The sequence below is a fragment of the Erithacus rubecula genome (assembly GCF_903797595.1).
Source record: "Erithacus rubecula genome assembly, chromosome: 3".
NCBI lineage: Eukaryota > Metazoa > Chordata > Aves > Passeriformes > Muscicapidae > Erithacus > Erithacus rubecula.
In genome coordinates, this window is record NC_136689.1 from 114,599,102 (window position 1) to 114,610,390 (window position 11,289).

Genomic DNA, 11,289 nt, shown 5'->3' on the forward strand with positions numbered 1-11,289 from the left:
GGTGAATGCTTGTATATGGTATATGGTTGCCCCCATACACAAAGGCAAATGGATGTTGATCCCCCCACTACAATGGCATCATACAAAACATCTTTCATAAGATTTGGGGCCATCTGCAGCAGTCTTACTCGGTGGCTGGTGGTTCCAAAGGACCACTGGCACCCCAGATTGTCATGCCAAGATCAAGCTCTCCCTTTCAGTACATCCAGTCCCAGCAAACTTAAAGGGAGTTCCCCTACTGCCATGGTAGCAGTCATGATAGCTAACTGCAATGATAGTTACTGGCTGGGACACCCCTAACACATTCACTAGGCCCTTTGGATGGGACAGTTCCTCAAGCAGTGGCATCTTTAGTCAGGGCTGATATCTGAGCCCCAGTGTCCCCTAAAAATGTCAGTAATTTGTTTTTGGGTCCAGGAGCTGCCATCAATGGACGTCTCAGTTTCCATTATCAGTGAGCAGTGCAACATAAATCAAACTGCTGTTCCCCTGTGCACATCAAGGGAGTGGAGTTTCCAGTTCCCCTGTTCTGTTTGGCACACACTCTCTTCCCTGCCTGTATCAATTAAAGGGAGTGTGCTCAGGCTCAGATTACACTTCCCTGCCCTCGGTTTCTCAGACATTTTGTCCTGCCATTGTAATACCACTTCTTCTAACTTGTCCAGGGGAAAACATCCAGCAGTTTTTGGAGATTCCCTTCTGCCAGCCTTGCGACCAATTGCCTCTTGCTTCTGCCAAGCCTAGCACAGGGAAGAATTCTGTGTGAAATCCTCAGAATAAACCAGGTGGCCCAGATTAGAAGACATATGAGCAGCGTGATCTGGCATGCCTTTTCCAGCCCCAGTGCTCCTGGAGCTGCCTCAAACCTAAGCCTAACCCTAATGGCAGCTTGACCCTGGGCCAGAGCCTCTCACTGCCATAGGTGGCACAGAGTAAAGAGTGTGGAGCTGGCAATGGTGCCAGCCCTGATACCCTTGTAATGCCTTTTCAAGTGCCAGGGTCCCTGGAGCTGTAGGCTCCCTAGATCTCTGAAGCCTAAACCTAACCCTCAGGGCATTTTGCCACTGGGGCTGAGGTCCCCATCCCCATGGGTGGTCCAGATTAGAAAGATGTAGGAGCAGCAATACTGGGGCCCTGACGAGATCACCTTGACATGCCTTTTCCAGCCCCAATGTTCCTGGAGCTGTAGGCTCTTTGACTCTCTCAACCCTAACCTAGGTGGTTATTACCACCCTAAGCTAGGTGGTACTCAAAACTTCTTCTAAGTGGCAGAACTCATATTTAAATATACGAGCACACAAATCACTAATATAAAAACTGAGGTATTTAGAAGGAAGAAAGGGAATTGGATACTTAATTCAGTGAGATGAAGGTCCAGAAAACCCCAGGAGTTTAGAACAAAGGGGACAATTCAGGATGAAATGGAAGCAGTTTGAATGATGCATTTCTTCTTAGCTATCAGGTTGGGGTCCTTTCTAAAAGAGACATTGTATTTAACAGCCTTTAATTTATAAGCCATGTGGGGTGTACAGGGCCTCAGAGCTGGCCCAAAGGTGGCAGATCAATGCAGACACTTGCTGGCAGCCTCCAACCCCAGCCAGGTGTTTCACCACATCAGACCTCCTGCCCTGCAGACTCACCTGCCTAACATTTGACTCTGCTTTATTTTAGATTGATATTTCCCTACTGAGCCGTCATGTTTTGCATAGCAGCGAAACAGCAGGAGGTAGCACACAATCTATTTGTCTGATGCTCCCTTTTTTGGGGACAATGGTGTTCACTGGACCATAAAGCAGAAGAGACATGCAAAGGCCCCTGCAGCATGCAGAGCTCTTCACCCCTGTCTGACGAGGCACTTTTGGGTGAAGTGAGCCCTGGGCACAGCCGTGTGTGGAGCTGATGCTGCAAAACCAGACACTCTGCCTGTGATGTGCCAGCACAAGTGAATTTGGGCTCAGGAAACAACAGTCTTCTCATCAAAGATGTTGCCTCAGTAACAAGGACCAAAGTACACAACAAAAACTTCAGAAATTACAGCCCTGCTTTAAAGATCATCTAGTTCCAAGCCCCTGTCACGGCCAGACACACCTTCCACTAGACAGCTTGCTAAAAACCAGCCTGTCTTTGGACTCTTCCAGGGATAGGGCATCCAAAATCTCTGTGGGCATCCTGTTCATTGCCTCACTACCCCCACAGTAAAGAATTCCTTCCTGATCTCTAATCTAAACCCTCCACATTTCAAAGTCATTCCCTATAGTCCTAATTGTACATATCCTTGTCAAAAGTCCCTCTCCAGCTCTCTTGTAGCTCCCTTTAGGTACTGGAATCCTCTTCTAAAGTTTCTCAGGAGCCTTTGCTTCTCCACACTGAACAATCCCAACTCTCTCAGCCTTTCTCCATAGGAAAGATGCTCCAGCCCTCTGATCATCTTCATGGCCCTCCTCTGGACTTGCTCCATTGCATCCAAATCTTTCTTATGTTGCAGAGACTCAGAACTGGACACTATAGTCTGGATCAGGTTTCACATTACTTACCTATAATGAACTCTTATAAATGGTGTTCATCAGGATTCAGACTCTCACAATGTCTAATCCTTTAGTCTCAATTGCAATACATGAAAATCCAAGCCTGGCTAACAATTTTTTTTTAAATAATTTACAAATAGAAATACCAAGTTGTTTAGCTGACAACAACGTACTGGAGGTGGGTCATCCCACTAGCTGAAGAGACACAAATATTCGAGGGGAAAAAATTAAAAAAAAAAGAAGAAATAAGCCTCAAATAATTTTTCTCCATGGACAAACTCTTTGACATGGACATTGCCAGCAGCTGACATGCTGTGCCTCAGTGCACCAGCCACATGCAGAAAAGACAAAGCAAAGCTGATGTGGGGCTGGCAAGGCTGTGAATGAAGGTTGCTGTCATCCACCCTGCAGGGCTGCAAGGGAACCTTTATTCTGACTGTTGCACACACCTCAGCTGACACCTGACCCATGCACCCTGTCTTGAGGCTGTTCCAGAGCCAGGCACGAGGCTCCCACCAGACACAGAGTCTCCATGTGGAAAGCAGGGATGCTCAGTGGCTGTGCAGTGCCTCAGGTAATGCCCTTCCTCCCCTGACCTCCTTCACCTAAAGAAATGGGACAGTGTGACAGAGGAGTCACCCCAGCTGTGCAGAACAGCTGCGGTCTGGTTGGCACCACTCCAGCACCCATCTTGCCCACATCAATCCTCCCTGTGGGTAAGGAGTGGAAACAGCCATGCAATCCCTTCCAAGGAAGCCTGTGAGCAGAAGGACTTGGCCCATTGTGCCATCCTCTGTGGCTCATGACATTCCCAGCCCCCTGCATCTCCTTGTGCCAGGGAGGGCAGGTCAGTGCCATGCTCACACATCTGTTGCAGCAAACGTGTGGAACAGGGTCTGGCCACATCTGCACACCTGCCACAGCAGCTGGACACATCCAGCCCATGCCCTCAGCTTAAGCTCCCAGGGTTAAAAAAATCCCTTCCTACTGCTGGGCTGGAGGCTCATGTAGTGAAAGCTGAATCAGCAGGATCAGTAGAGGTGGAAACATTCCAAATTCAAGCATTGTAAGGATCAGCAGCCTCAGCCCCATCAATACCCCCATCAATAAAGGGTCAGAAAAACCACTCCTCACCCAGTCCAGTCACTAAAGCTGGCACCAGCAGCTCTGTACAGATAGCAGGGTAAAGAGGAAGACTGTTCCAGGTGATAACAACCTTAGTGCAAAAGCAAGAGAAATGGCTTATTGACACAACTCTTGTTTTTAGCCATGAACAGCTGGCTTACAGCAGCCTTGACACTACCCAGCAGCCCCCACAGCAGGCATCTGGAATACTGTGTTAATTACCAGTGCACACATCACACAGCAGCATTGTCCTGACACCGAGCATGGCTCTGACTAGTCAGCTTCACAGGTTTTTCCCAGCCTTCTGGTCACCCCATTGCATTGTCCAGGTCCATAACCAGGTTTTGGGGGTTTGTCAACCCTTCAGAAACTCTGCAGAGGTGTGGCACAGTGGTGGATGCTCCTCCCAGAGGGTGGGAAAATCCTGCCCTTCCTTTCTGGGTATCCTGTAATGGAGAAGAGAGACAGGCAACCACTCAAGTGTGCAGAAGTAAATGCTGCTTTACTCAGAAACAGGCCCCATCTTCACATCTATGTGGGAGCTATGTCACCAGCTAACCTGGCTGGCACCATTGTCTTCTGACTCACAGGTACCTGCATTTCTCTCAAGAAATAAGTTTGCAATTTGCAAGCTTGTCAATACCTTTTTGGTATTAACAAGCTTGAAAATTGCTGTTCTGCAAGACATTTAAAGGCTCTGTAAAAGCAGACATCAACAAAACAGAAATCTACTCCAGTTAATCCAAGTGCCTAAAAATAGGGTACAAAACTTCTCTGCTGTGGTAAACCTACATGTATTTATAAAGTCACAGAATTGCATCACAGCCACTGAGCTGAAAACTTCAACAATGACTGTTAATATAAGAAAGGGAAAAGTGAGTTTCAAAACTCAGGTAGAACAGGCATCAAGTTAACACACAGCTCCTGATGGCCCATGGACAGGTCAGTTTTCAGTAGTTCACCTGAGACACAAAGCCAGCACACGAGGCAGTCATCACAATGCTGAAGCAGGCTCTGACCAGTCCTAACCTCTGGGACTGAGCCCTCTCCCCAGGCTCCAGAGGAGGGAGCTCATTTCATGCCAGAGGAGAACACTTGTCCTCACAAAAGGGACCCAGCAGTGCAAAATTTAGCACAGTCTGTGTCTAGCTGCTCACAGTTTTGGACTTGATACTTTCCACAAGGACCAATATTTTTGGAAAGAACTCAAGGCAACTCAAACACTTCCTTTCTCCAGGATCTGACAAATGCTAAAAAGCCCTCTGCCCTCTAATCTCTTTTCTGATGCACCATTATAGATTATTTAACATATGTTTGGGGTGAAGTTAGAGATAAATGAGATTATGGAGCCAGATCTATGTAATAGTCAGGTCACCCAGTTACAGCAATCACTTTTGTCCCTAGAAATCATCAGGTCAGTACCAAAACCCCTTTAGTACTTCTGCCACAGAACCCACAACAGAAGGAAAACTCCCAAGTCACCTCCTCAGCATCTAGTTGTGCTCCCAGCTGGAGGGCTGTTAGTTTAAGCAGATTATTTCAGAGGGAAAGTAGCACATGCATGAGCCCTGCAGCAGCCCTCTGTACACAGGACACAAGAGCTGCCTTACAGAGAAACACTTCACATGATCAAGGAGATCTTGCCTCACACCTGCTGCATAGAGGGAGGTGTTGTACAAAACCACTCACTGACACGTTCACACTTTCCCCTGTGGCTCAGCACCTGCTCCCAAGTGACAGTGCAGTGGTGTCCTGCACTGAGCCAGGGGACATCCGGCTTCACCCTCTCCCAGCCAGCAGCCCTACCACAAACTATCACCCACTGCAAAAGCAGCTGCTTTATTTCCTTTCATTTCCCAAGAGGAAACAGCACAAAGTCATCTAAGCAGCTAAATGCACACTGCTATTATCCAGGTTCCTACATCTGGATAACCAGTGCAGGCACAGAGTCCTAGATGATGTCACACGCTGGGAAATGAAAGTACTTCCATCATATGTTGGAAAGAGTGTTGTGCAAAGTTATTGTATTGCTGCTCCATAAACATTCAGGACAGCTGGACACGTGTCACCTGAGGCTAAACACAGCTGAGTGAGAGGCTGCCTGTCACCACCAGCCCAGACTGGCTGTGCACTGACCCATGGGCAGCACCGGGGGTGCTCGTGTGCCACATACTGCAAGGCAGGGACAGCACACCAAAAACAGCCCTTGTGTCTGCACCCTCATGAACAGCCACCTCTGAGTCTCTATGTTTTATTTACGTGGCACAAACGCCAGCTGGGTCCAATGCATGGTCTGGTAATTAAAATTCCTCACAGAAAACATTTTACACAGTGCAATGTGATAAGAAAATATTCCCACAAATGCATCTACACCTTCTAGTACTATAAGGCATCCAGGTGTGTATTTAAACCACCTTTTCAAAGTAAAAATTAAATATTTACGAGTTTCCCACTGCACAGGCTCCAGGCCAGGTCTGTAAGAGCCCTGTGTGCCCCAGAGGACTGCAGGGACAGAGTGAGCAGCATAGAGTTGGGGCAGTGCCTGCATCCCTCACCTCCCCCATTCATTTCAAACCCTCACAGACTTTCAGAACCAAACCCCTCCTTTCCCACTCAAACCCAAACAGAGTTTTCAGCATCACCAGCTGACTGCTGCTGGGTATGAGATCACAGCAAGGAAACAAGTGCAGCACCTAACCCAGCAAATGAAGGTCACTGCTGCAGAGTAAAGCTATTGAGGTATCTGAAGTTCTTTCTTCCCTCCGAGATCTATGTTCCGCCTGCTTTGCAGCTGTCATATTGCTTAAGTAAATCAGTAGCCAATAGCTTCATTCATGTTCTGTAAAGAAAGACTTATTGTTCTGGGTTATGCACAGAAGAAAAACTGTGGTCCGTGAGCATCATGATACAATGTAGTCACTTCTATCCTGCCATCACACTCTTTGTGAGACAAAAAATTGCAAACAACTCTGCCTGAAAATATTCTCTACCCACTCATTACACATAAAAACATCTCCCAGAGGATCTCTTAGATTTTATATTAAAAACAAAATAAATATTTTAAAATTAAATTTAAAAAATAAAAATAAAGCCTAATGGCCGGGGGGGGTGGGAGGGGAACTTACCAGGGTACAATGACAAGTGCTTTGGTCCAGCCACAACCTGAACTTTAGGGGAGTGTGCAGGTGGGTTCAGCTCCAAACTTCATGGCATCTAATATCAACACTCAGTAGACACACAGATGTACTGGCAACTGAGGTGGTCCTGCTAACTTAGCTCTACAGATTTTAACTAAATCAGCATTATCTTTTTCTCCCATCCTGCCATAGTCAGACATTGCACAACCATGGTGAATTTTTTCAATATTTTTAATTATTTGCATTTTTGACTGTTTAAGCAGAGCTGGTTCCAAACACCTTTGCAGAGCATGCCTTTGCTATGAATGCAAGCAGTCTCTAGTTCAAAGGAGTTAAAGGACATAAAAGGATGAGGTAGACAAGGACTGCTGCTGACAGCCAGATCCAGTTCTTGTCCACCTGCAGAGCTGAGCTGCTAAGGGGCAGGGAGCTGAGCTGGAACTGGGGTGCTCGCACCTCCCTTTCCACAGAGCCTGGCACCAAACCTTGGGAAAGCTGAGCAGAATTAGAGGCTGCAGGTGCTTCTTCCCTGAAATTGTGCTTGCAATCACTAATTGTCTTCAGGGCAACATTTCTCATCTTGCTGCTACCTGCTCATTTAAACCTGAAAAGGAGAGAAACATGGATACTTACTCCTGTCTTATCCCAAGGGTAAGGAACACAGCACTAACCCATGCAGGGCCAGACTGGTTTATTAACACAGCTCCTGATGACTCCTGGGCAAATGTTTACCAGCAGGAAACATTATAGAACCACAGAATATGCTGAGTAGAAAGGGTCCCACCAGGATCATGGATTTTGACTTTCAGCCCTGCACAGGACCATCCATAGAACTGCTGACAGTGTCTGTCATGAACTAACTTTGGCTCTGGCCCTAAAAGCTCTACTGAATATGATTTCCAGAGGATTCAAATTGTGCAGCAATTTACAGATACATGGTTGAGGACCATTCACTATATATATGAGATGGGAGCATTTCAGGTGAAGCGAAATTCCCCCTGAGGTGCTGTTACTACCCATGTTTGCTCCTGAGCCATTGCTGAGGGAGTCAGATGTCACACATTGTCACCAAGCTCCTCAGGAGCTCTGTGGGCAGAGATTCATCTGCTGCCAGCCAGCCATGGCTCTCTTGTCTGGGGCCAGGACCACTGGAGCCCCTTTTGCTGCCTCCACAGCGCCCTGAAAAGGGTGACCTTGGGTGACCCAGGCCATGTTTGCCATTTTCCCCCAGCCAGCCAGACAAAAGCAATGGAAGATGTAATATGTTTTGCACATTTGCCCAATGCAATTAGCAACAGGCTCTTAGCCCAGGGGCTTCATTGTCACACTCAGCTGGAGCCAGCTAAGCTGATTTGTCCGTGGTCACAAAACTCCCCTTTCACAGGCCAGTGACTATGGTCAAAGGACAAACCATGTTGGCCCCAGCTGCCAAAAGGTCCACCCCCTCCACCTGGCCCTACAGGGAGATTAGAAATTTCTCTCTCAGTTGGACCACCAGGTCCATGCTGCAGGAACTTCCAGGCTCCTTCATTCTCCTATTCTGCGCTGGAACTCTTCTGCCCCAGCTTGGCTGGCCAAGTGGCTAAAACACCCGTGCCAGCACTGCAGGCCAGTATTTGCAAACTACACAATGTACAAACACAGGCATAACCATCCTTACTGTTGGCCCAGGGGAAAATGCTTGCACTCCAGAGTGCTCACCACAAGGCACAAAAGGAGCATCAGCTCAGCAAACACAGGATGCGCCATACCCAGTCACTGAAAGTTTGCTAAAGGAGATGCTGTGTTAACAATCAAAAAAAAAAAAAAAAAAAAAAAAGGGCGGGGGGCAGGGGAAAGAAAAGAAAAACTCTCTCCTCTTCCCGCCAAAAATTATGCAGCAGCAGGTCCACAGAGTGTCTGCCAGATGACCCGCTTGTCACACTCATAATTGCTTCCCATCTGGTGTCTGGAGCACACAAAGCCTGGCCGTTTGCCAGCGCAGGACGACGCACAAACTGGCCTACTTCTGGTGACACGGGCCCTGCAGACAGCGCTGATCCCCTGTTTCCGTATGGCTGAGGAGAACGTGCCATTCATTTGTAAATCGCCGGCGGCGGGTTTATCGGGCTATTCGCCCCGCTCGGCACACTCACGCCTCGCCTTCGCTGCGCAGCCCCAGCCCCGGCGCCGGGGCGAGTCCTGCCGGACACGAGTTGCCACAAACACCAGATTGCCAGCGTGAGAAGCAGGCGAACAAGGACGCTGTCTGCCCGCACACCACTCAGCTTTGAGATGAGCGCAGGCCAGCTCATCCTTGCACACACATGGAAGCACAGATCCAGCCGCTCTGGTGTACAAAGCCGTCTTTCCACCTAACGTGCTGGCACAGTTCGTGCTGTTCAGACAGCTCCTGCAAAAGCTTTGAGATACTTTGCTTAGAAGTCTTCAATAAGCACTTTTCTCTGACTTTTCTTCATCTGCTCCATCAATGGGTATGTCCCATTGATAATTTTTTGGTTTTTATTTAATGCCTGCTGGTGTAAGAACTTGACATCCTCAGAAAGCTGAGCAAATATTCCTCAACCTCTGGTCAAAACAGACCATTTTAAAGCAGGGTGGACAACAGTCCAAGTGGTGCTCTGAAACTCTGATGGTTGTGCAACCACCAAACATCACTTTTACAAGGAGTAACTATGACCAAGGAACTGCCCAATAGTGGGCAAGCAAGTAGATGCTAAGTAAGCAGAACTCTCCCTCTCCAAAAAAGAAAAGAACCCCTTCCCCTCAGACTGATACAGGACAGTCACATGTGTCCATCACTGCCAGCCAACACAACCCATTCCCATCTTGCTGGCACTGAGGCCATCAGAATCCTCTCTGTAATCAGAAAGTGTGATGACACAGGAAATCAGAGGTCAGGTAAATAATCCAGAGGACTCTAAAAATAAACCCAAATTACAAAATTTCTGTAAAACGTAATAGCAGGTAGACAGAAATCCCATTGCAATAGCAACTGCATCACTGGGGTGATAGAGTGGGCACTATCAGAAGTCTCAGTTCTCTACCTCACAAAAAACACACACAGCAATAAAGCAGAAGAGAAAATGAAGTTAAGAAAACCACACCACCAACAGAAGCTGAAACTGAAGAATGCCACATTGCACATCTCTTACTCCAGATGCAAACAGAAGCTGCACTACTGTGGTTTTTTCATTAAGGTGATACAGTATGCGCATTTGGATTTTTGAAAAATGTAAGATTGTGTATGAATGCCCAAAGCTTACCTGCTCTTCCAACACATCATAGTAGCAGAACTACAAGGATCCCATTGTTCCCTTCAGCTGCAGGGCAGGAATCCAACCCACTCGAGGGATAAGCTGGCTGTCTCCAGGGGAAGCCACACACACCAGTATGCTGCAGTTTTAAGAGGGACCAATCTTTTGGCTCTGCTGGCTCAGAAACAGTAATCCACAGCTTCCTCATGAAAGTAAGCATTTAAGCCTGTAAAGCTTCAGCTTATCCAACGTCAAGGAAACTTATGAAAAAAATTAAATGAGCTCTAGCATTAGAAGACATCCATGTATTTTCTATGTATTGAATATTTATCAGAGTATTTGTCAAAAAATGAAATGCAAAAACCTATTTCAGTTTCAAAACTTTTCTTGTTGGCATTAAGTTCTCAGTCGTAAGTATGGTGCAACCTTGGTCCACTAATATTCAGTGTTAAAACCCTTATTTCACAAAGCTTGATTCACTCACAGCATTGGATCAATTCTAGTTTGGTACAAATCTAGTAGAGTCATTCTCACGTAAAATCTGATTAACAGCAGTAGGAACTAGGACTATTCTTACCAATCAATTCTTTAAAGAACATTTCTTCCAAGTAAAAGTCAGACCCATAAGAAAAGCTTCAAGAGTTCTCATATAATAAAACTTAAGCTTGTAGTTCCTGCCAAACCTGCCTTACTGGCTGTCCATTTGCTCTACTTTGTTTCTCTGAGGAAAGACAACACAGAAAAATTAACTTGCTACATCATTGGACTTTACTTTCATCTACCTACACTTCGCCCCCATTTCAGACAGCAGCATCCAGCCATGACAAACAAAAGCTCCAGTCAGTCCACCACACTTGTCCCAAGTGATGGAACACTTCATATGTGCAAACATGAGCATGTCTGCAGGTTAATTATACAGTGGCTATGACAGCCAAATCCCCAGAAAAGCCCCCATAACAGCTAAGAGTTTGTTCTTACAGCTTGAAGCTAAACGATACAAATTACCAGGACCTGTTTCTGAAGAAGTGGTTTGTGAAGTCCCTCTTGTCCTTTTCCTTCAACACATTACCTTGTCATTTATACTGTCACAAAACTGGGAAATGGAAATTTTGCATTGAATACCCATGTTTGTATCCAAATAAGAGAGTTTAAGTCTAACACTAACTCAGATTAATACATCTATGTGAGAACCACTTAGGAGAGGAAAAAAAATAAAATCACACCACACAGCTTACACTTGCATTT